The sequence below is a fragment of the Mytilus galloprovincialis genome, chromosome 12 (genome assembly GCF_965363235.1).
Source record: "Mytilus galloprovincialis chromosome 12, xbMytGall1.hap1.1, whole genome shotgun sequence".
Classification (NCBI taxonomy): domain Eukaryota; kingdom Metazoa; phylum Mollusca; class Bivalvia; order Mytilida; family Mytilidae; genus Mytilus; species Mytilus galloprovincialis.
Window position 1 is genome coordinate 54888057 of NC_134849.1, and position 19626 is coordinate 54907682.

Genomic DNA, 19626 nt, shown 5'->3' on the forward strand with positions numbered 1-19626 from the left:
AGTGTCGTTATCATAAGTCTACGTCATATAATCAAAATAATATAAGAAAATAATTGTATACAAGTTTGCCGAATTACTCTCATAATCAAATACTGGAAAATTGGAGATCGACGAAAGAGATGTGTTGTAAGATTTATTATTCACTTTGTTTCTCAAAGTTGTAAGATATCACTTCGACATCTGGGTTTCAGAATGCGCAAATGTTTAGGTAGTGTTTTATATAAATGTCAATGAATAGTATAAGTCTAACGATATAAGGAATCGTCTAGAATGTTTTCCATGTGTTGCTTGGCTGCAACCTTCCTGTACAATAGATATCTGCAAAAGAAAAAAAATCAATAGTTGCCAGTTTAACTTCCATCCATAAATATTAATTATCTGATTTTCTTTTTCATGAGGTGCTTGATTGGCTGCATATTTTTTACTCCTTTTTTCTATTAAGTAATACAAATTTAAATTTCGTCTTTTAAAGGGTGTAGATTGTTTTTGTATTGCGAATATAAGTTCCTTTGTTAGAAACAGAAACTGCAGTTGTGACGGCTGTTACAAAGTTTTTGAACGTGAGTACTTTAACACGACACTGGTTAATTCTTCTTTTTTATTTTGTTCGCTAAAGCGGAACAGCAAATATAAACATAGTTCTTCTCATATTGGTCTGATGATAAAACAAATATGTTCACAAATCTATAGTAAAATGAATAAAGAAAACACCATGTCTTGCTGAGACGGCAATCCTGTATGACAGTTTTGTCATTGTTATACACTAAAGATACACATGAAGTTATAATTGTTTTTTCCCTCCGATTTATAAACGGTGATAATGTGTTAAACTGAAAAATATATTCAAATTTCTACACAATATATATGGTAATGTTTGAAAGTTGTTTGGTGAACACTTAAAATAAATCTTTTTTACTTTTACTAAGTGATCCTGAGAATTGAAAGGTAAATCAGAAATAGAGATAAGTGTTAACGCGATAACTATCGACTGATGATACTTAATAAATAAGTTAAATAAGAATAATTTCTCTTTATATTTCTTTTTTCAGATCAACTTCCCAACTTTGGTTCAGCGGACGAAGCAGAAAAATGCATCGCTGCAGTGGAATGTGCCTCCGGTAGACTCAAACGTAGTTATGAGAAGTGCGCTACAACTTATTATGTTACATGTGGTAATTAAGATTTCTATACTTTCGTTTTATTAAAAAAATCCAAAATAAAGCGACACTTTTTCTAATTCTAAAATCTTAAAATAATATTATTAGTTACATAGTGTGATAGTGACCTAATACGGTATATATGGGGTCAGTAAATTCCATATGGGGTGAGAGCGAAGCCGTATTACGTCACTAGCACACTATGTAACGAATTTATCTTACCGACTATCTTAACGTGTGAAAGTAAGACTAGTGATTCTCAAAATGAGCAAGTCTTCAATACTGTTAGCACTAAGAAAATACTTCCATTGATCCTACAAAAACAGATGCCAACAATAACGACTTGTAAGGTTTAAATGTATTTTATGAATTTGTTTCAATCTTAATCATCAATTGCTTCGTCTGTTCGAACTTTTAAGATTTTTTCTCAGTACCGTTTTGTTTTTTATAAAGGGACATTACACCATTACTAACCGTGTATGAAATAAGCCCCGCCCCCTTCTTACCTAATAAGGAATATAAAGGGACGTAACTCCACTACTAACCGTGTATGAGATAAGCCCCGCCTCCCTACTAACCTAATATCAAATATACACGGTTTGCACGCGGACGCTTTTAACCAATCATATTCCTGGAAATGTATAGGAGGTAAGATAAAATATAATATTTCATGCTTGTTGTCATACTGAACAAAGATACCGAAATATGTCAAAGGGACATTCAAACTCATGATTCGTGATAAATAAGGAAATGTTTGACGTTGATGACGTAACAGTTTTCTTACCTGTAAAGATGAAGGGTCTCTCTACTCATGTGTCTTATTTGGTGAAAATGTTCCGTAAGGTGCTCGACCTATTAATAATGACCAGGGGACGGATAAGTGATATTACAACTGCTTCTACTCGACCATATTGTCAATTAAAATTATTATACTTAACGTTAAAATGCCATATTTTGATTGGCTTATACAGTGGAGATCAGTTCTAACCTCTCATAAATTCTGTCAGAATCTGTCAGGAGAACTGTTCTAGAACAGTATGTAGAACTGTCAGCCTGACACCTTTTAGTCAGTTCTAGGTTAGAACTGTTCTAGCTAGAACTGATTTGGTCAGTTCTACCTAGAACTGATTTGATCAGTTCTACCTAGAACTGATTTGGACAGTTCTAGCTAGAACTGATCCTGACAGTTCTACCCTAGAACAGTTTTAGACAGTTCTAGCTAGAACTGACCAAATCTTTGGTCAGTTCTACTTCTAGAACAGTTCTACGGTTAGAATTGATTTCAAATTCTACGGCTAGAATTGATTTATAAATTTTACGGCCAGAATTAATTTATAAATTCTACGGCTAAAATTGATTTATAAATTCTACGGCTAGAATTGATTTATAAGTTTTAAGAAATATTTGTCTTAATATAAAGCCTTCGGCAAAATAGCGATTAATATTATATAGAGTTTTGCTATTTTGCCGGTTTTAATTCAGATTTATAATCGGCAAGAGAACATGTTTTACCCCGCCATATTCCGCTCTTTCTTTCTTTTCTTCGTATGAGCTTCTTATCATAAGGAACATCCCTTAACGGGTAATATTAAAATATTAAAAAAGGGGGAAGAAACAGGGATTAAATATATTACATCAAGGTAAAATTCTGCATGTATGTGCCTATTCCAAGTCAGGAGCCCGTAATTTAGTGATTTTCTTTTGTTGATGTGTAACATAAAATATTTGTTTTTCTTTCATTTTTTGTATATAAATTAGGCCGTTGAATTGTTTTACATTTGTTATTCTGGGAGTCAGGATGGCTCGTTATCACATAACAAAATTATCTGACCTCATTAATCAAATGTAATATTTGTTTACGAGTAGTTTTCATACCTCGGACGGACCTGTTTAACAAAAATCTTTTGACCACATCAATCTAAACTGACATTATTTGCTCTTTCTTTCTGCAAATCTATATAGCTGCACAGTACTTCAGTTTCAAATTTAGGTCAAGAGGGACTGTACTATAAGATAAAGATAAGATAAATATATTATACAAGTTACAGCAATATTGGAAAACAATTTTTTTTCGCATCAATTTATAGTGCCAGCATGCAGGGGCAGATCCAGCCATTTAAAAAAGGGGGCGGGGGGGGGGGGGTTCCAACTATATGTTCCCATTCAAATGCATTGATCGTCAAAAAAAGGGGGTTCCAACTCATGAACCCCCACCCCCTTGATCTGCCAATGAGCATGTCCTCTTTTTATTCAAAATATTGTATCGTAAACAAATATCAGTAGTTTTCATACTTCAGACTGAGTCGTATAATAAAATCTTTTGACCGTTTCAACCAAAACTTACCATATTTGCTTTTTTTTATGTAAATCTAAATAGCTGCACAGTAGTTCAGTTATAATTTTAGGTCAAGAGGGACTGTAGTATATAAATAATTACAATATTGGAAATCAATGACCACAATTTTTTTTTCTCGCATCAATTGAGATTGCCAGCATTTCCTATTTTTATTCAAAATATCGCATCAGAAACAAATATCAGTAGTTTTCATACCTCAGACTGACAGTAACATGTAATCATGTAACAAAATTATTTTTCTGCATCAATCAAAACTGACCATACTTGACAGCATCAACCAAAAATGACCATATTTGACCGCATCAATCAAAACTGACCATATTTGACCGCATCAAATATTGGAACACAATGCTACCTAATTTCATTTGCATCAATTTAGAATGCCAGCATGTCCTCTTTTTATTCAAAATATTGCATCATAAACAAATATCAGTAGTTTTCAAACCTCAGATTGACTGGTATAACAAAATAATTTGTCCGCATCAACCAAAACTGACCATATTTGCACTTTATTATGTATATGATGTCAATCTTAATAGCCGCAAAGTAAATCACGTACATCTTTATATCATGATGGATTGTTTAATATAAATGAAAGCAATATTGGAAAATAAAATTATGCTCACATCAGTTTATAGTGCCAGCATGTCCTCTTTTTCATCAAAATTTTGAATCGTAAACTAATATTAGTAGTTTTGATATCTCAGACTGACTCATGAATATAACAAAATTATTTGTCCGCATCAACCAAAACTGACAATATTTGACAGCATCAACCAAAACTGACCACATGTGACAGCATCAACCAAAACTGACCATAATTACACTTTGTTATGTAAATCTTAATATAAATATAGCCACATACTAAATCACTTAGACGTTACGCACGATATTGCGTCCCAATTAGTAACGTCAAAATTTGACGTTTTACGTCGGTTATCGAGTATACTTTGTTCGTTTTGTTTGTTATCATTTTTGATCGATATGGATACTTCAAAGTCTTGAATATGTATGAAATATTTCCTACTGGTAGTTACTCAAACAAAAATAAACAATACAAAATAGGTATTTGGTTGAGAAAATAGTGCCTATAGTATATTATATAATGCGTTGGTCACCCGTTTAAATTTAAGAAGAGAGGGAAGGGAGGAAGCAATTCATGTTGCTTAAATAATATAGTTTTTGTGTTTTGTGCTTTTATCTTTTATCTTTTTTTAAATGTTGTTGGTTTTTTGTGTTTTGTTTTTTTTTTTTGGGGGGGGGGGAGGAGGGGGTGTGTGTGATGATAAGTGAAAGGATTTTAATGAAAAAGACTTCTATTGTTTACAACGGAGAAATTAAATCAAGAAAGAGAATGATTGCGTGAAAAAATAATTATATTCATCTGATATGTTTACAAGCTTTGTATAATATGGAGGTGTAACTCCTCAGGTACAACAATTTTACTGCCTCCTTCAATTTCAACACAAATGAACCGTATTGCAGATGAATAGCAAATCGCAGTTCTACGCTTCATAAGTTTGAAAATAAACGGTTGATCTTTTATCCTCTCGTAATATAGCCCTTTCACAACTTTAGAATCTTGGTTAAATGAACAACCCCAGTCATCTGAAATATTTTACCTATTTATTGACAAATTACCATATGTTTTTTTTTTTTTATTTTAGATAATTATCTATTTTCTATTTGATTATAACTACTATTATATATTACAGTTCTTATCGTGGTTTCTATGATTCTATCTATTTTCGAAATTTGTGATTTGGTTATTTTGTTTTGTCCTCTGATCTTAAAACATGAAATCGAACCGTACTTATCGTTAATATATCATATGATAATACGAACTGCTTTCAATTTCGATGACCAAAGAGGGTATTGGCCTAATGAGTTCATATAAAGTGATAAAAAGCCTGTGGCGATTTTAAGATATTAAGCTCGTGGCGAGATTTGTTCGACTCTGATCCTAATCGACAGTTATTGCAAATATTTTAACTTAAGGTCGCCTGATGTCCGGCTTCTCCTACCTATGATGACAGGTCAATAAAGTACAACAAATGCCGTTTATACATGTACATGATGTAGTGGTGTTTAACACTAAAACAAAGAACAAACTTTTAGAAATAACTTGAAAATACATATATGTATAGCGTTCCGAATCGAAAACGTTCAAAACGTAAGAAAATTGTTCAGTGGACAAACTTGCAAGACATTTGATTTGTTAAAAAACGAAGTCATTTCGACTTAACAGCTTATCAAAAAGTATGTTATCGTATTGTGGGGTGAAAGCACAATTACGCAAAAGCACGATTTGGTATGCTACAAATAGAATATTTAATATAATGACGTTGAAACTGACAGTGTTTTGGTAAAAAGCGGCGAAATTCGACATTGGACAATCTTGCAAGACATTTTCCCGAAGCCAATGCGTTTTTATTTGTGGTGCGAGTGCTGTAAAATTCCGGATTTGAAATGGTCTATCTAAGCACTTTTGTAGGAATAATTTATGAAAACAAAATTTTATATCATCTGATATTTTAAAAAGCGATAACTTTTGATAACTTACCATTTTCCGAAACCTGACCATGGCGAGGATTATTCATTTTTGAAAAAATCAGCTTTGACCGTTCCATCAACACAAAAAACAGCAATGACATAATAAATTATATATGACGTTTATCATTCTTGCGAATTTTCGCGGATTTTAAACTCTTTTCTAGACCACAAAAATTCCCGCAAAAGTTATTTTGCGAATAATTTGTTACGTCTGACACGCATATTTTTGACGTTTTGGCAACATTTGTATCATTATTTGAAACTATTATGAAAAGTTAAAGAATATTTTTTTATATTTTTGGAAACAGTAATACCTGCCTAATCTATGGATATAAATTTCATAAAGCTGAACTATTTAGATTTCATAGAAGAGCTATTTATCAAATTGCTCTGTCGCATTTCAATGCATTGACGCAATAACGTGCTTAACGTCTTAAAGTAATACATATTACGATGGATTGTATAATTCAAATGACAGCAATATCAATGAATATCATGAATATTGGAACACATTGGCTACAAAAAAAATTCCACATCAATTTAGAATATCAACAAGTCCTCTTTTTATTCAAAATATTGAATTGTAAACAAATTTCAGTGGTTTCGATATATCAGACTGAGTGAGAGTTGTTTTAACAAAATTATTTGACCGCATCAACCAAAACTGAACTTTTTTACACTTAATCATGTAAATATACATGTATATGGCCTCATTGTAAACATGGTAAACCAATATTATTTCTATGTGAGGACGGATCGTATGATAAAAATGACACCAACTTTGAAACACAATACACTTTATCGCTAATCCTGGCGGACCCGGCCTCTTGAACTTTTGAAGCATACAACAATGACTTTTCCATCGTGGCGTCAGATATTTTGTTTTATGACGTAAAAATTTTACGGGAACCTGTGTGATATCCAGTATTGGCAGACAAATAGCGACAAGGTGTATTTATACCATATCGAAGAATTTAGCGTGCCATTATTTCCTCTCTGTATCCATAATAATGAATCGTCATTAAACATGCTACATGTAGGGTGACTTTTGAACATGTTTAAGTCAGTAGTTTGTGATGTTTTTTTTTTAAACAAAACTATTTAATGGCATCATCCAACACTCACATGACTGATTCATATACTTTATCTTTAAAATAAAATAAAAAGTACATGTATTGGAAGTTCTCTTCTTGGAATAGTATACTGTTAATATAATTTGAAGAAGGCAAAGAAACATGCATGATTTTGTTTGTAGCCGAACTTCCAGGGGCAAATGTTTCATTCATGTTCAGATCCAGTATATTTTTCTGAGTTCCAGACTACAAGATATCATTTATAATCGCTATGGATAAGTCTGGCTAAATTGACGAGATGGTGCAAATGTATATATAGTTTTTTTACGTTGTACAACACTTTTTTCATTAATATCCCATTATTCATCCACTGTACAATTTTCGTTTGAACATTTGTCAAAACAAATCTTAAATGAATGTAAATCCAAGGCAAACAGGGTAAATTACGATTAAAATTCCATGAATTAAATGCAGAGTTTTATTTAGGAAAAGACTGTTAAAAAAGGGGAAGTCAACGAAGAAACGTAAACAATGATTTTTCCGTATGCAATCTTATAAAAATATTTCTCCGATGAGTTGGGTAACCATCTATTCACTTCGATATTTTTACATGTAACGTAATAAAAGTAAAAAATATAGAAAATCTGCTTTTTAATGTATAGCAAAGTAGTTGGAAGTGATTTATTTTTTCTAAATTCTAAAGTGCCCTTATTGCAGTGACGTCATTTAGAACTGTTCTACAGTCCTGACTGATTTAGTCAGTTCTGTTGACAGTTCTACGGTTAGAAGTGAATTGGACAGTTCTACCTAGAACTGATTTAGACAGTTCTACCCTAGAACTGATCCTGACAGTTCTACCTAGAACTGATTTAGTCAGTTCTACCTAGAACTGATTCTGACAGTTCTACTTAGAACAGTTCTAGGGTAGAACTGTTCTAGGGTAGAACTGTTCTAGGATAGAACTGTTCTAGGTAGAACTGTTCTAGGACAGGTTAGAACAGTTCTATGACAGAATATTCTGACAGTTCTAATGAGAGGTTAGACGTGATCTCCACTGTACGAGTTAATTTACTCTATCACATAGCTATGAGGTGACAATATTTTTGAATGTTACCCTCTCGTCTAGACCAATCAAAAATCTGTAATTTAAAAAAAACAATGAATGGAATTTACATCAAGTAATTAAATACAATTATAGTAATGCGTGTTTGGTCTGATTTTATCATTTGACTGATTGAAAATAAAAAAATAAAACATTTTGCTTAACTTTTGTTCTTTTTTCTAATACCCGTAACGTTGTTATGTCCGTGACGTCATAGAAAATAATTCTAAAATAAAATTAATCTGTCAAAGACAATAATGATAGGACATTCAATATAATAAATTAAATAACACATAGCTGAAAGGGTGATAGAGCAGATTGGCACCCCTTCGCTGCGGTTAACAATGTTTTCTCGGGGTAACAATCTGCTCTAACACCCTCTCAGCTATGTATTATTTATATGATGTGATTGCAAGTATAATCGGGGCCTTTGTATTTGTGAATTATATCCTGACCAGTAGATACGTTTATTCTTATCTTTATTCTACTAGTATTATAATTTATTATATAAATGTAACAGATAATGGTGCAGAACTACAATATGAATATGATGAAAACTACTTTGCTGCAGCAGAGAAATGCGAAATACAAGGCTCGTTTATAAAATGGTATTCTGACAGTTTGTGTGAAGCAACTGTTTTTCCAGCATATTGGACAAGTGGGACAAGACATACAGAAACTTTTCTTCTTAGAAAACCATGTAAGAAATTTCAAACACCATTCATAGGTTATATTAGGGTCCTCAATTGAAGTATGTTTTGCTTATTTTGTATACATTTTAACTAGTTCTCAGTAGTTCACAATTTGTTTTTTTAGGCAACGGGGAAATTGCGTGACTTACGTTGTGAATAAATATAGCACAATAAGGAGCTTCAGAGAGATATAGTATGGTATAGCGTGCCGGTAGTTCAACAAATAATAATCATACAATTGTAAATTGCATATTTCGTGGTTTAATGGCAAACTGCATTTTACTTTTAGTGACTTTTTAAACATTCTGTTTATTTTTATGAAAAATAATGTGCTTACATTTGTTCCTATTTGAAGACCAATCATAGTTGCCTATGCCGTATGTGCTTTGATCATTATTGAATGCCATATATATGGTGACCTATAGCTGTTAATTTCTGTGTCGTTTGGTCTCTTGTGGAGAGTGGTGTCATTGGCAATCATATCAAATCTGCTTTAAATACAAGGCAATTGCGATCTATCCATGGATGTTTCAAATATACCGTTACAAAACATACAAGTGTAGCGGATCTCTATCTGTACTACCAACTGAACTGCCTCTGCGGCTAAAACTGTGCAACTTTTACTTTGAAGTTTGGTAAAAAAAAATATATCTTACAATGGAAAGTTGAAATACACTAAATATTTTTGTTTTATATAAACGGTTATGCGCCATATTTTCAGCATGTATATGCCGCGAGCTTGTACGAGTATAAACTAAAACTTACATTCGTCTTTGTTTTCCCTTTTTGTCTTCTTCAGAATTCAGTAGTTATCACTACCGTGCGTTATGATACTTGTAACCTCCCTTAAGTATGTCTATTTGAGTTGAAACATAAAGGTGATACCTACGAATCAGTACGTAAACAAAACAACATATTCTCTGAATTTAAGAGGCGAGTAGTATAGTGCGAGCAGTATGATCTCCAAACCTCGGACACGGGACGCGAGCTGCGCGCATGCGCTCACGCTATATTTGGACCTTAGCGTGGACGCCGTAGTTGACTCTGAAATCTAAGGGTATGACTCACAGGCCGACGCCATATTTGGGCCTTCGCGCGGACGCGAGCGCTATAGTTGGACCTGAGCGCGGACGCGAACACTATATTTGGGCCTTCGCGCGGACATCGGGACACCAACTCCATATTTGGACTTAAATCGGGACGCGAGACGTTATAGTTAGACCTGCGCGCGTACACTCACGCTATATTTGGGCCTCAGCACGGACATCAGAGTTGGACTCGACATGGGGATGCATACCTAAGGATATGACTCACACCTTATTTGGGTGCAGAGGCTATAGTTGGGCTTAGGCGCGGGCGCTATACCTAAATATTGGACCAAGCTACCCTCCAAGGTGGACGTTACGTCACACCCTTAAAAGTGGACGGTATACCCTCCAAAACGGACGCGAAGTTGTCTTTGCTAAACGCTTACCCAACCCCTAGATAATAAGTCTGTGATAATTCTGAAGAAAAAAAAATCTACCTCTTAAAATAGTTACTGCTTATACATGCTTATAACAACTGTAAGAATTCTCCAAGATATCCTATTTATATAAATCAGATAAACTGTCACTCAATCCAGTAGGCGGTACTATAAATAGATGCACGTGTAAAGATACTTGGATCAAAAATGTTTGATATCAATACATAAAATATTTATCTTCTTATTTCTAGTTTTTGGATTACTTATCTTATTAACATGACAATCGTGAAACATTCAGTCGTATTGCTTTTCTATTTCTTTCAACCATTTAATTAATATCATATGGTGCTGATTAAGATGACACTTTAAATAATTAGATGAAAAGATAAAGCACATCTGGTGATTAAAAAATCAGTATCTTTATACACTTTCTTTCAATAACATGTTTACAGGTGTACACAGGTTTTTATCTGCTCCTAATTAACAGACATAAGCAACAGTTATAATAATATCGTCTGTGACATGAAATATTTATCGTTTTTGAAGTTTTTTGATTTCTTATCTCCGTGAAACATTCAGTATTATTGCTTATATACTTCTTTGAACCACTTTATTAATATCATATGGTCATGATTAAAATTTTACCCCAAATGATTAACTTAAATCCACACTTGGTTATTAAAAATTGTTTCTCATTTATTAATATCTTATCGTCAACGGCCGTCATTGATTATTATCTTCACAAATACACGGATAATGTATTTAATCTATCTATATTTATATACGAGGTTTTGATGGAGTTTATAATAATGGGCATAAATAAATAAAGAATATAAATAAAAAAAAATAGAGAATAATAGACTAACAAATAAAGAAATAAAGAATAAAGAAAGATTAAAAAAAATATTAAGAAATAAATGTTGCATGCTAATCTGTATGGAATAGAGAAATATACGGCTGCTAAACTATAAGGAGTAAAGAATTATGGGCTGTAAAATTATATAAAAAAGAAAACAAACAAATATGAATAGTATGCTGTAAGATTTCTCTTTACTTATCCTTTTAGTTGTTGTGCACGTGAAGGAATTATGTCTGTGCAGAGAAACCAGAACCGGTTTGAACCGGTTTAAATGAGACGATACTGGCTCTGTAGTTGGGCGGCTCTCAGCATACGGTCCAATCAAACAATTTTGATCTCTATATATTCCCCAACATAAAACTGTATTGAAGACAACAAAATGTTAAGGAAGAGAGATAGGTCAGGCCGAGTACAGAAACCATAAAAGTTGTATTTATAAATTTTTTCAACCGTATAGATTCGTCTACTGTACTACTATATTTATCCACAACGCGATTTAGCCTGTTAACCAAACGTTTGTCTCTATCCAATGTTTCCTCATTTTCCGGTAGTCCAAATTTCCCTCGCTTTATCACAAGACCTATACCTATTGTATTTATTGTTAAATTTCAAGAACTGTTTGCCACTGGACGTTCAGCAACCAACTACTTTTTACGTTTATTTCTTAACTACGGGGTTGGGTTGAATAAAGCTATAAGAGAAAGACTAAAGGTTAAACTGAAATGAACATTATGGACCAGTTTTGTTTATTTATTAATAGCGAAGACTCACTTTCAACGTTTGCAAACAATGTAGGTGGCAATTTCAAAGTGCGGCTGCCCAAACGCTATACGTTAGATTGATCGTGGGAATGTGCATTATTTGAGGTGTCGTTCATACCTGAAGTAGAAGCCTCAACGAGACGCATGTACTTCTGTTCCGATTTCGTGCACCAGTCGTACGTGAGGGAAACGGCTCTCCCTATTCTCCAGTCGATACGGTTATTGAATGAAGATATCACGGACGTGACGTTTGAAAAACCAATCTATTTCACGGTCACCAGGAATGAATTGTATCACATCGAATTTGTGTTGAGAGACGATCATTTGCAAATATGTCGTCTAAAAGATGACCACGTATTTCTCTTGTTACATTTTCGCAGGAAAAATCTATAAGAGGAAACTACACATTCATATTTAGGACATTACGAATATGTTTAATTGTAATATTTGCCGTAAAGTATATGTGTGGCCGCACGATCTTCAAAGACATATGAGAAGTAAGCATTCTTCCGATGAGTCACTATACCAGCCAGATGTTACCAAGCAGCAGCAGCAGCAAAAGCAGCAGCAACAGCAGCAACAGCAACAGCAGAAAAAGCAGCAGCAGCAGCAGCAGGAGGCTTTCATGTTTAGACACCCTTTTACCATGATCGTGTCCGGTCCCACCTCCTGCTGAAAAACTCATTTTATGAAAGATGTGCTTCAACACATAAAAAGACTGTGTAGTCCCAGTCCAGAAAGAATTGTTTGGTTGTATAAAAGGTGGCAACCTCTTTACGAGGAAATACAACGAACAGCGCTTCCACGCGTTGAATTCATTCGTGGAATTTTTTTTGATCTCGAAAGGGACGATTTTTTTCGATCCCAACATTCGAAACATGATCCTATTAGATGATCTCATGTCGACCTCGGCCAAAGACTCCAGAATAAATGATTTGTTTACGGAAGGGAGTCACCATAGAAATTTATCGGTCGTCGTTTTGAATCAGAATTTATACTTTGGCAAAGACCCCACCCAGAGACGAAACTGTCATTATCTCGTTCTCTTTAATAACCCTATTGATCGTCAACCCATCATGACGCTGGGCCGACAGATGTATCCTTCTCGAGGGGACTTCTTTCTCCGGAAATTCGAAGAGGCAGCGAGCACACCTTTCGGATACTTTCTGGTTGACCTAAAAGCTAGAACCCCGGAGGCCTCCAGATTGCGCACAGAGGTCTTGCAGATCGGCCAAGGAGAGACACCAGACCGAGATATGGAGGACACTCGTCTCTCCGAAGACGAAAGTTCGGTCTCGTCAGACGAAGACATGGCCGACGAGACAACAGACCTATCGTCAGACGATGCTGAGAGACGAGAAGATCTCATCGCCTGTCGGGATTGTGGAGTAGTGTTTGCTCACCTTCGTGGATTGGAAGCCCATAGTCAGCAAGGGTGTGGGAAGAAAAACAGCATTGTTCTCCCGATGACCGGGAAAGATGTAGAGGATGCTTTGAGCGGAATAACCGTGACCGTGTGCTGTGCAGAAGACTTACCTAGCTATGTGAGCGACAGACCTAGAACGTTTGTGGTCAATACGGACAACTGTGACCAAAAGGGGAGTCATTGGGTGGCTTTTCATTTCCCCGCATCGGGTCCACCCGAATTTTTCGACTCCTTAGGACGATACCCGGAAACGTACCAACGTTATTTTAGAAATGTACTCATCGTGAATGGACCGGAATACTGTGTGGTTGGCAATCAAATTCAACCCGATGATTCAAATACCTGTGGCTTGTATTGTATTTATTACGTCAAATTGAGATGTCGAGGACTCGAGATGAAGGACATTATCAGTACCTTTTCATCCACTGACTTGATTAAGAATGACAGCAAACTCGTAGCCCTATTTGGTTAAAAAAGAAAAAGAAAAAAAAATATATAAATAAAAAAAAAAGAAGAAAAATAAAGAAATAAATAATAAAACAGGAAAAGAAAAGAAAAGAAAAAGAATCTTAAACCACCAACATGTATATGCAGCAGGTCTCAAGTCCTGAACCAGATCTGGTATCTGGAAGTGTGAGAGAGATTTATCCGAACACCACTTTCTAGAGTGTGACGTAACATCCACCTGGGAGGGTAGCTTGGTCCAATATTTAGGTATAGCGTCCGCGCCTAAGCCCAACTATAGCCTCTGCATCCAAATAAGGTGTGAGTCATATCCTTAGGTATGCATCCCCATGTCGAGTCCAACTCTGATGTCCGTGCTGAGGCCCAAATATAGCGTTAGTGTACGCGCGCAGGTCTAACTATAACGTCTCGCGTCCCGATTTCAGGTTCAAATATGGAGTTGGTGTCCCGATGTCCGCGTGAAGGCCCAAATATAGTGTTCGCGTCCGCGCTCAGGTCCAACTATAGCGCTCGCGACCGCGCAAAGGCCCAAATATGGCGTCGGCCTGTGAGTCATACCCTTAGATTTCAGAGTCAACTACGGCGTCCACGCTAAGGCCCAAATATAGCGTCAGCTCATGCGCGCAGCTCATGCGCGCAGCTCGCGTCCCGTGTCCGAGGTTTGGGGGTCATACTGCTCGCACTATACTACTGAGGCGTGGTTTTTGAAACAGCTTTATTTGCAGATTGCAATTGGTAAAGTTATATTTGGTTTACATATAACCTTTTTTAGTATAGATACAGTTATTATTATACCAACGAACTCAATTATATTATAGTGTTATTAACTCGCTGTTTCTGTATTGGCACTGGTATAGATTCAAGGTTTGCTGTATTGGCCTCGAGACCCGTAGGATCGAAGTTCAATACAGCTGACCGATAATCTATACCAATGCCAATACAGAAATAGCCAATTGCATAACACTTTTAATAAATGATTATAAGAAAATTAAAAACCAGAGGTGAACGGTCCCGTATTAGTACAAGGGCCAATATGGCTTTTTTCCGCTTTTTTCTGTATGTGCCCTGTTTTTTCCCGTTTCAAAACTTTAAGACGTTACAAAACATTACACTCCTGACATGTTTATTTTATGATTTTAAGTTAAAAAATATTATACAAATGATTTTTATGTATAACGATACTTCCAAAGTTAAGTAATTGTGAAAGAAAATTAAAAAACCGGAAGTTAACGTCTTGTATTAGCCCTAGGTCCAATACGGCTTTTTCCCGCTTTTTTCTGTATTGGTCCTGTTTTTTTCCGTATTGGTCCTGTTCTAAGAGCAATATTAAGTCTTGATTTATATCGACAGTTGAACGTTTTCAGTATTACACATGCTGATTTATCCGTATTAGGGCTTATTTGCTCATATCATTTAATAATTGGAAGTATCGACCAACGCGTATTACAAATATCAATAAAACATTATAAGAATTCAACAAATCTGTATTTTTCGCAAATAAGGACTTTGTGAGAGAGTTTGGCGAAATTAACGCTCATCCTTTCCACCAAACTGTTTCAGAAATGTATTTTTTTCACATGTGAAAGACACGGTATGAATTTCAAACTTATTAATCAGTGCCGCCTTTGAAATATACATGTATTTTCTACATGCATTGTAGAAAATAGTGCATACATGTCACTCAGTTGTTGTCATTGTGCATTTTATATTTTCCTGACCATTTTAAGTAACCTTGTGTAGCAGTTATTGAAAATTGTTGTGTTTCAGACTTTATAGAAAACCTTCAACCTGAAGCATGTTATATTTTGAAAAAAGACGGAAGAGAGGACGATAAAAACTGTCAACGCAACAAAAAGGGATTTTTTTGTAGATCCGGTATGTAAACATTGATGACAAAATTAACGAAGATAACAAACATACGAAAATTTGATAGTTCTGATTTCAAAACATACACGAAAAATAAATATAAAGAGAACAATAAATGAATGAGAGAAACAAAACAGATAGAACAACACATAGAAAAAAACTAGCGACCTATCAATTCTTATTCATTATACAGAAATCTAACGATTAAGCACCATTAAGCTCAACAATATCAGACATATCCTACTTCATTGGTACAATTTGTCGTGTTGTTCATATCAATTTAAAATCAGTAATAATTTGCTTTCGTAGAAAATCAAAATATTCTGGCTATGTATTACCTGCTTGCAATCTGTAACACTGATATTAAATAGGATTAAATTGAATGATGATGGTGTCTCTAAAACGATTTAGGCTTTTCCATTTCGTATCATCCATGTATGCATATGAATGTTTAGTTTAGTCGTTCATTAGTGTTATATAGTCTTTACCGTTTACGGTAACGAATTTAGGAAAATTTATTAATAAAAACTAAAAATAGCATATGATTATATACCTAATTAAGAGTATATTCTGGCAATCATAACACTGTAAGCTCAATGAAAACAGACAACATCATGGTAAAACAGATAATAATCGGACAAACTACAGATTTTAAGTTGAAGTTGAAAGTGAGACTAGTTTAAAAGCACTGGACCTTTGGTGATAGAAACCCCATATCACATTCTTGATATTCATGAAATAGTACAACATGGTCACAGCGAACGAATTGTTAGATAAACACTGAAAGATAGTATCAAAGGCCGACCCCGGTAAGGTTCCTTTTGCTAGATTTCGGCAATATAGTTAGTGATTATTAGATTCGGGGAAAAAAATTTAAAGATAGCGTTGAAAATCTCTTGTATTTTTCAATTAGATGCAATTTAAACTGGTCTTTATAACTGACTTTTATTATAAAATGGTATTCATAACAGTACAAGGACTAGTCTGCTGTTGAGAGTAAAAAATAATGGTGTACAATAGAATACATATACTATGTCTACAAACTTGCACATATGTAATAACGGAGACAATTAACAGCTTAAATCTCTTGTATTTTTCAATTAGATGCAATTTAAACTGGTCTTTATAACTGACTTTTATTATAAAATGGTATTCATAACAGTACAAGGACTAGTCTGCTGTTGAGAGTAAAAAATAATGGTGTACAATAGAATACATATACTATGTCTACAAACTTGCACATATGTAATAACGGAGACAATTAACAGCTTAAATCAATGCCTCATACCCCCAGTAGGAAAATCTAACATATTTCAATTTCTAAATTCAGAAGAAGGCATCAAGGTAGCACAATACAAAGATTTGATACCTCCAATTCCCCAATTTTAAAATGCTGTAACTTTCTTTATAATGCTTGAAAAATTATGAAAGTAGTATTTATGGATAGCTAACAGATTACTCTTTCAAATTAATGCAATGTTAGTATTATACAACAATAATGTAATCAATTATAATGTTAACTCTGTCTACATAATTTTACAAGAAATTTCTACTCTCAACTGATATAAGCTTCCTCATGGATACCCCGAGAGGGTTGATTTTATTATATGTTGTTCCGAGAGCCAATATCTACAACCAGTGTCTCAGATTTCGGGTAGAATGTATAGATAAATTGTGACACCTCATCAAACATTATCTGCTTTTATGTGGTAAGGATGTTTAAACTAATTACAAATTTATGAGAGAATGGAATGCGATAGTGATAGTTTGAGACACACTTTTGTAGCTACTGCTGTGTCGATTAAGATTTCGTTAAAAAATCCTGTATAGTTATAGAGATGAAAGAGCTAATTTCATTCAAGTGATCTGACCAAGATTTTACCATTAATTGCATAATAATTGATTGCATAATGATTGCATGACACAAAATAGTGTATTCAGTTAACAGATTTATCTTTTATCTATCTCTCTATATATATATCTCATTTATTAGTTTATGTGCAGTCTTAAGAAAGTAACAGCATTTTAAAGGTTGGAGATTGGATGTAAATAAATCTTTGTATTCTGCTACCTTGAAGGAGTTGCAGTAAATATATAAATATGTTTTTACTATTACAAAAGTTAATGATAAATTATTTGATAGTAGCTAACGAAGGATTCAAAAGTACGGAAAGAAGATGAGCTGAAATGGTATTTTATGGATTTTTGTCGAGCCTAAATTATAATTTTAATACAAGTTTATTGATATTATTGATTTTATTGCATTTATACTGAAATATAATAACTAAATGTGTATCTTAAAATACATTACAGAGACAGTTGAGGATAAAGGGGATATAATTTCGATTCCGAACCTTCCGATGTCGCCAAAGAAAAGTGTTCAGTCTGACAATTCTAGGGGTAAGAATACAGAAGTGCAACAAAACAAACAACAATGCAACACGCATAGACACTAATTATTACCTAACAACTGCCATATTCCAGACTTGGTACAGGACATTTAAAGAAAATGTGATGGGTTGAACCTGGTTTTGTGGCTAGTCAAACCTCCGTGCTTTTTTGAAATGTTAGATATACTGCTAAATGACAACACAACATGACAAGAACACAGTACAAACAAATGTAAACCACCAAAGACAGATACATACATAAATAAATAATACAAAAGTGCATTTCGACATGTTGACCACGGAATAACAATGAATAACTAACTTAATTCGGAACAGTAGACAAAAACAGCTTAATAAAATAACAAAAGTTAACACGTAATAAGGATTAACGCCTCAAAAGTAACATGAGTAACGTCACAGGTAAATGTTTAGAAAATGAGATAAATCAAAATTAGGTTTCTAAATATAGTATATATGCAAGTACATATAATTAACAGCACCTGGTAATGTTTCATAGCCTACCCGTTTTCAGTAAAAAAAAAAAGGACCTTCTTCAGAGGCAGAATGGTGGAGTAATTTGTGCAGCCTATTTATATAGATATGGTAACCGGCGGTTCAGAGTTAAACGGCGGTTCATTAAACTGGCGTTTCATAGTTAACTGGCAGTTCAGTTCATCGGCGGTTCAGAGTTAACATCACCAGGAGCTGTTAAATTTGTATATTGGTATATATACTATATGTTTATGCTTCGAAATGTCCACCCGCTGATACACATATTTGATATGGCTTCTACTTACGAAAGCTCCATTTGGAGTTAATGTGTTTAGAAACCTCTTATGTCAGTTCACCTTTCCTATATTGCCTACAAAATTAGGAATCTAACTATGTTATTTGATGTATTTTATAACAATAACAAATAAATTAATATAGAATTGTGTAAGTAATAGTTCAACTTACTATGTTTACATTTGACGTATTTCTTATCTTATGTGCAATGTCTTGTTTGTCACATATTACGACAGCTTCTTGATAATGCCAAAAATATTACAATACAATAAGCAAACAAATCAGTGGTGAAAGCAGATTATTACATATGGATCTGACATTGAAATAAACTATTATCTGATTGTACATGTTATACACGTGACCAATATCCATGCTTGTTTGTTTATTGTTAACTATTAGGTAATCAGTAAAGTACGGTTTCAATACACGACAATTCATTTACAGCCATGTGTTCACCTCATAATAGACAGACATAGAAAAAAATGACGAATAAACTATATGATGTCATTAAAATTATGAAATTATGCACAGAAGACTAAGTTTATAAAAAATACATGCATTGGTTCAATAATTGGATAAACATTATTTTTCACCAGTCACTCGTTTCATATGACTTTAAGACACGGAGCATACATCATATTTGAAAACAATAAAATTGATTTTTTTCTTCAGATA

General features: G+C 34.1%; 1 long non-coding RNA gene across 1 annotated transcript; it reads left to right on the forward strand.

Moving 5' to 3' along the window:
- Positions 1-469: 469 nt before the first annotated feature.
- Positions 470-15778, forward strand: LOC143054269 (uncharacterized). Its single transcript, XR_012971620.1, has 4 exons — positions 470-560; positions 1050-1172; positions 8762-8941; positions 15677-15778. It is a non-coding gene; the product is annotated as an uncharacterized LOC143054269 (long non-coding RNA).
- The last annotated feature ends 3848 nt before the right edge of the window (positions 15779-19626 follow it).